The sequence below is a fragment of the Euprymna scolopes genome, chromosome 3 (genome assembly GCF_053919585.1).
Source record: "Euprymna scolopes isolate OS-2025 chromosome 3, ASM5391958v1, whole genome shotgun sequence".
Classification (NCBI taxonomy): Eukaryota; Metazoa; Mollusca; class Cephalopoda; order Sepiida; family Sepiolidae; genus Euprymna; species Euprymna scolopes.
Window position 1 is genome coordinate 36,710,439 of NC_136484.1, and position 8,132 is coordinate 36,718,570.

General features: G+C 31.8%; 1 pseudogene; it reads left to right on the plus strand.

Moving 5' to 3' along the window:
* The first annotated feature begins 5,961 nt into the window (after positions 1-5,961).
* On the plus strand, positions 5,962-6,095 carry LOC145265215 (U2 spliceosomal RNA; annotated as a pseudogene).
* Positions 6,096-8,132: the final 2,037 nt, after the last annotated feature.

The following is an 8,132-nucleotide window of genomic DNA, read 5'->3' on the forward strand; positions in this document are numbered from 1 at the left end:
ATGAAAAAACAAAAGCAGATATTGAACATATGTTTGATTCTTAGGGGAGAGGAATCTTTCATCTCTATGTATTATTTGTTTTATCTACCCTAGGACTGATATTGTTCATGTTTTATCCCTAGCATAGGTAATTTACAGCATGTATATGAAATTGTTTTACCTTAGGGAGAAGAGAACAGGTAATATACAACATAATGTGTCTATATTACATCCCTGGCAACGCCTAGAAACCAGCTAGAACATGTATTTCAGTCAATCTTTATTATATCCTGGGCTATGCCGGGAAACCAGCTAATCTCTTTTTAGTGACTTGACCACCAAAATACCTCCCTAAGTGTGTCCTTTCTTTTGAACTTATTAGATATAGGTATCTAGAAATGTGTGTGAAATTTTGTTGAATGCATTGTTCACTATGATTTTCTTATTGTTCTACACAATATCAACTGTAGCGAAATAACACAGTAAACTTAGTGTAGTGTTAGAATAAAGAGCAAAGGAAAAAATTAGAATCATATTTTGTAATTGCAAATCTAAATTTGCTAGCATGTACCAGTATTTGCCAGGTTGTGGAAATTTGGAACTTATAACATATGTAGTGGCCTTTTCCTAGATACCTATTGCTAAAAATTATACTTTCATTTTGTTAGAAAAATCTCTCTTCAGATGCCCTGCATCATTCAAAATAAAAACAAATATTTTTATAATTGTTTCAGTATATTGCTACACAATGTGAAAGTTTTTAACGTTTGTAAAAAAAATCATGAATGTGCTTATATTGCAAAAAAGAAAATATCAGTGCACAGTATTGAAAGTGTTTGAGATTCAAAAGTCTGTAACATTTCTACTAACTTCATAAGATGTCATGTGAGAAACTGAATTGAATATCAAGACATTATCTGAAGCGTTTTTATTTTGGTGTAACATATGTGTTTACAGTGAACCTTAACTTTTAATAAACAGATTGGTATGCAATGACATAGGCTAAGAATCTTTAAAATATATATAAATTGGAAAAATGTGTGAACAAATGAAAAAAAAATGATCCGCTCCACTTGATGACATCAAGCACAGTAATATTTTAGTGAAGAAAATATGAAATTGATGTTCAGTGATTAGTTTGGATGAATGAGAAAATGTAATTGTTTGATGCATAAAAATAACTCAGTTGCTGTATTTGATATTAAGCAGCAAAATATAGTGATTTGAATATTTGGGAAAACATCAAACCAGATTATGTAAAAAGAAAAAAAAAAGATGAAATTAGAAAATATATATTTTATGTTTATGAGTTCTGCCAATCAAAATTTTGTGGCAGAAATTGGGTGATTACCATGCAATTTTATTTTGGTAAAATTCTTAAATTATTAGAATGTTTATTATAATTTCTAATTAGTGACTTGTTATAATCAAAATCCGCCCTAAAGAGTGTTCTTTCTTTTATTAGGTATCAGAGTAGGTATCAAGATTTCTACTTCTATACAAATGTGATATTTCAGATCTGTACATAAAAAATTTGTTGAATATATAGGTTGAGAATTGTTCTGTGTCGCTCTCTCTCACACACACACGCATTCTCACTTCTATAGATATAATAGATAGATTACTCTAGATATATTTCCATATGTCTGAATACCCTATATACAAATTTTCAAATCTGTAGATAAAAAAATTTGTTGAGTATATAGGTTGAAAATTGTTCTCTCTCTCTCTCACACACACATTCTCAATTTTAGAGATATAATAGATAGATTATGCTAGATATATTTCCATATGTCTGAATACCCTATATACAAATTTTCTAATCTGTAGATCAAATATTTGTTGAATATATAGGTTGAAAATTGTTCTTACTCTCTCTCTCTCTCTCTGGCTACCTCACACACACATTCTAACTTTTATAGATATAATAGATAGATTATGCTAGATATATTTCCATATGTGTGAATACCCTATATACAAATTTTCTAATTTGTAGATAAAAAATTTGTAGAGTGCATAGGTTGAGAATTGTTCTCTCTATCTCTCACACACACACATTCTAACTTTTAATGATATAATAGATTATGCTAGATATATTTCGATATTTCTGAATACCCTATATATAAAAATTTGTTGAATGTATAGGTTGAGAACTGTTCTCTCTCTCTCTCTCTCTCTCTCTCTCTCTCGCTCACACACACACACATTCTCACTTTTATAGATATAATAGAAAGATTATCCTAGATATATTTCTATTTGTATGAATACTCTATATACAAATTTTAAAATCTGTAGATAAAGAATTTGTTGAGTATATGGGTTGAGAATTGTTCTCTCTCTCTCTCTCTCTCTCTCTCTCTCACACACACACACACATTCTCACTTTTATAGATATAATAGATTATGCTAGATATATTTCCATATGTCTGAATACCCTATATACAAATTTTCAAATCTGTAGATAAAAAATTTGTTGAGTATATAGGTTGAGAATTGTTCTCTCTCTCTCTATCACACACATTCTCACTTTTATAGATATAATAGACAGATTATGCCAGATATATTGAAATATGTCTGAATGCCCAATATACAAATTTTGAAATCTGTAGATAAAAAATTTGTTGTATACATAGGTTGACAATTGTCCTCTCTCTCACACACACACACATTCTCACTTTTATACATATAATAGATAGATTATGCTAGATATATTTCTATATGTCTGAACACCCTATATACAAATGTTCAAATCTGTGGATAAAAAATTTGTTGAATGTATAGGTTGAGAATTTTTATCTCTCTCTTTTTCTCTCTCTCTCTCTCGCTATCTCACACACACGCATTCTCACTTTTATAGATAAAATAGATAGATTATGCTAGATATATTTCCATATGTCTGAATACCCTATATACAAAGTTTCAAATCTGTAGATAAAAAATTTGTTGAATATATAGGTTTAGAATTGTTCTCTCTCTCTCTCTCTCTCACACACACATTCTAACTTTTGTAGTTATAATAGATAGATTATGCTAGATATATTTCCATATGTCTGAATACCCTATATACAAATTTTCTAAACTGTAGGTAAAACATTTGTTGAGTATGTAGGTTAAGAATTGTTCTCTCTCTCTCTCTCACACACACACACACACACAAGTTCTCACTTTTATAGATATAATAGATAGATTATGCTAGATATATTTCTATATGTCTGCCTACCCTATATACAAATTTCCAAATCTGTGCCCAAAAATGTGTGGAATATATAGGTTGAGAATTGTTCTCTCTCTCTCTCTCTCTCTCACACATATTCTCACTTTTATAGGTTATATAGGTTGAGAATTTTTTGCTCTTTCCATCACTCACATTCACACTTTTATAGATATAATACATAGATTATGCCAGATATATTTACATATGTCTGAATACCCAATATACACATTTTCAAATCTGTAGATAAAAAATTAGTTGAATATATAGGTTGAGAATTGTTCTCTCTCTCTCTCTTTCTCTCTCTCTCTCACACACACATTCTCACTTTTATAGATATAATAGATAGATTATGCTAGATATATTTCCATACGTCTGAATACCCTATATCCAAATTTTCTAATATGTAGATAAAAAATTTGTTGAATATATAGGGTGAGAATTTTCCTTCCTCTCTTTCTCTCTCTCTCTTTCTCACACACACACAAGCTGAAAATTGTTCTCTCTCTCTCTCTGACTCTCTCTCTCTCTCTCTCACACACACACACATGGTCATTTTATAGATATAATAGATAGGTAATGCTAGATATATTTCTATATGTCTGAATACCCTATATACAAATTTTTAAATCTGTAGATAAAAAATTTGTTGAGTATATAGGTTGAGAATTGTTCTTTCTCTCTCTCTCACACACACATTCTCACTTTTATAGATATAATAGATTATGCTAGATATATTTCCAAATGTCTGAATACCCTATATACAAATTTTCAAATCTGTAAAGATAGAATTTGTTGAATATATAGGTTGAGAATTGTTCTCTCTCTCTCTCTTTCACACACATTCTCACTTTTATAGATATAATAGATAGATTATGCTAGATATATTTCCTTATGTCTGAATACCCTATATACAAATTATCAAATCTGTAGATACAAAATTTGTTGAGTATATAGGTTGAGAATTGTTCTCTCTCTCTCTCTCTCTCACTCACTCACTCACTCACTCACTCACAAACACACACACACATTCTACCTTTTATAGATATAATAGATTATGCTAGATATATTTCCATATGTCTGAATACCCTGTATACAAATTTTCAGATCTGTACATAAAAATTAGTTGAATATATAGGTTGAGAATTGTTCTCTCTCTCTCTTCTCTCTCTCTCTTTCACACACATTCTCACTTTCTAGATATAATAGATAGATTATGCTAGATATATTTCCATATGTCTGAATACCCTATATACAAATTTTATAATCGGTAGATAAAAAATTTGTTGAATATATAGGGTGAGAATTGTACTTACTCTCTCTCTCTCTTTCTCTCTCTCTCACACGCACACATTCTCACTTTTATGGATATAATAGATAGATTATGCTGGATATATTTCCATATGTCTGAATACCCTATATACAAATGGTCAAATCTGTAGATAACAAATTTATTGAATAGATAGGTTGAGAATTGTTCTCTCTCTCTCTCTCGCAACCTTACACACACAACCACACGCAAACATTCTGACTTTTATAGATATAATAGATCGATTATGCTAGATATATTTCCATATGTCTGAATACCCAATATACAAATTTTCAAATCTGTAGGTAAAAAATTTGTTGAATATATAGGTTGAGAATTGTTCTCTCTCTCTCACACACTCACATTCTCACTTTTATAGATATAATGTATAGATTATGCTAGATATATTTCTATATGTCTGAATACCCTATATACAAAGTTTAAAATCCGTAGATAAAAATACGTTGAGTATATAGGTTGAGAATTGTTCTCTCTCTCTCTTACGCACACACACACACACACACACACACACATTTTAACTTTTATAGATATAATAGATAGATTATGCTAGATATATTTCCATATGTCTGAATACCCTATATACAAATTTTCAAATCTGTAGATAAAAAATGTATTGAATATATAGGTTGAGAATTGTTGTCTCTCTCTCTCTCTCTCTCTCTCTGGCTACCTCACACACACACACATTTTCACTTTTATAGATATAATAGATAGATTATGCTAGATATATTTCCATATGTCTGAATACCCTATATACAAATTTTCAAATCTGTAGATAAAAAATGTATTGAATATATAGGTTGAGAATTGTTGTCTCTCTCTCTCTCTCTCTCTCTCTCTCTCTCTCTGGCTACCTCACACACACACATTTTCACTTTTATAGATATAATAGATAGATTATGCTAGATATATTTCCATATGTCTGAATACCCTATATACAAACTTTCAAATCTGTAGATAAAAAATTTGTTGAGTATATAGGTTGAGAATTGTTCTCTCTCTCTCACACGAAACTGTGCGCTCGGCTTCTTCCCCCCCTTCCCACCCCAAATGCTTGGGAAACTGTGCACTGTTTTTGTTGGTTTTCAAGCTGCCTCTTCCCCCCCCCCACACACACAGTCTAACAGTAGTAGGAGGTCAAGAGAAAGAGGGTGAGAGAGAGAGAAGAGTAAGTTGGTGAGAGAGAGAGAAAAGAGAAAGAGGGTGTTGGTTTTATATTTTTATTATCGTCTAATATTTTGAAAGCTGAATTTCTAATAAAATGTGCATCTATAGGAGATAATGCCTGGGAATGTGTTCCCCCCCCACAGTTTAACAGTGGTGTGACGTCAAGAGAAAGAGGGTGAGAGAGAGGGAAGAGTAAGTGGGTGAGAGAGAGAAAGAGAGAGAAAAAAAAGAAAGACGGTGTTGGTTTTGTGAAAAAAGTTGTTATTTACAATTGTTCGCATTCTTGGCCTTTTGGTCAAGATCAAAGTGTAGTATCTGTTCTTCAGATGCTGCACTTCTATTTCTTGTTCTCTTTCGGTGGAGGAGAAATCCTCCACGACTGAGACAATTTTTATTTTTGTACCTTTTCTCCACGTTAAAAAAACGACCCTGGTGTCTAACTGTCCCGTGGGGAGGCATAATAAATAGGTACAATTGTTCGCCATTAGTGGATGTTGACGTCACGTCACGTGACATGACTAAGCGTTTTTTTTTTTTAGTATGAATAACATTTTTTGTTTTAATTATAAAGTCTACACTTAATTTTATAGAAAATGATGTATATATAATAGAAAAAAAAAATTACTGGTTTTGTTGGATTCAAGTGGATCCCCCCCCCCTCCAGTTTAAGAGATAGCAGGTCACGTGGTAATATACAAAATGGCTAGCGTAAATATAAAGATCGGTTTTTTTATCGACGAATATTTTGAAAGCTGAATTTTTTTTTATTCCTGTACATTTTTTCCTGATATTTTTCGTTAAAACTCTTGTATAAATACTATTTTTAACCAGTTAAATACGTTGGAGACATTGTCATGGAGTTTAATAATCTCTAGAACAAAGCAGAAGAGAAATTACAAAAGTATCGGTAAAACAAAGTGTTTGTTTACATTTGTTCGCCATTACTGGATGTTGACGTCACGTCACGTGACATGACTAAGCGTTTTTGGATTATGTAATATTAACATTAAAATGACAGGTTTTTTGGGGGGCCCCCCTAGGAGAGAAATGATCAGTTCACCCCCTTTTAATGGTCCGTTTGGTGTGGAATTTCGATATTTGTCATGCGGGTGATCAAGGTTCAATATGATACATAATTTGTCAACTTTGGTTGTGTCTGTCAAAAGTTTGAGCTGACGTCACGTCACGTGACACGTATTGAATAACGTTAAAATGACAGGTTTTTTTGGGGGCCCCCCTAGGAGAAAAACGATCAGTTGACCCCTTTCTACTGGTCCGTTTGACGTGAAATTTCGATATTTGTCATCCGGGTGATCAAGGTGCAATATGATACCAAATTTGTAAACTCTGGTTCCGTCTTTCAAAAGTTTTAGCGTTACAAACAAACATACATACATACATACATACATACATACATACACACCGATTTTTGCCTTTTATATATATAGACTAGCAGGGCTACCCGGCGTTGCTCGGGACCGTATAAACAATGAAAAAACAAAAGCAGATATTGAATATATGTTTTATTCTTAGGGGAGAGGAATCTTTCATCTCTATGTATTATTTGTTTTATCTACCCTAGGACTGGTATTGTTCATGTTTTATCCCTAGCGTAGGTAATTTACAGCATGTATATGAAATTGTTTTACCTTAGGGAGAAGAGAACAGGTAATATACAACATAATGTGTCTATATTACATCCCTGGCAACGCCTAGAAACCAGCTAGAACATGTATTTCAGTCAATCTTTATTACATCCTGGGCTATGCCGGGAAACCAGCTAATCTCTATTTAGTGACTTGACCACCAAAATACCTCCCTAAGTGTGTCCTTTCTTTTGAACTTATTAGATATAGGTATCTAGAAATGTGTATGAAATTTTGTTGAATGCATTGTTCACTATGATTTTCTTATTGTTCTACACAATATCAACTGTAGCGAAATAAAACAGTAAACTTAGTGTAGTGTTAGAATAAAGAGCAAAGGAAAAAATTAGAATCATATTCTGTAATCGCAAATCTAAATTTGCTAGCGTGTACCAGTATTTGCCAGGTTGTGGAAATTTGGAATTTATAACATATGTAGTGGCCTTTTCCTAGATACCTATTGCTAAAAATTATACTTTCATTTTGTTAGAAACATCTCTCTCCGGATGCCCTGCATCATCCAAAATAAAAACAAATATTTTTATAATTGTTTCAGTACATTGCTACACAATGTGAAATTTGTTGACGTTTGTAAAAAAAAAAATCATGAATGTGCTTATATTCCAAAAAAGAAAATATCAGTGCTCAGTATTGAAAATGTTTGAGATTCAAAAGTCTGTAACATTTCTACTAACTTCATAAGATGTCATGTGAGAAACTGAATTGAATATCAAGACATTATCTGAAGCGTTTTTATTTTGGTGTAACATATGTGTTTACAGTGAACCTTAACTTTTAA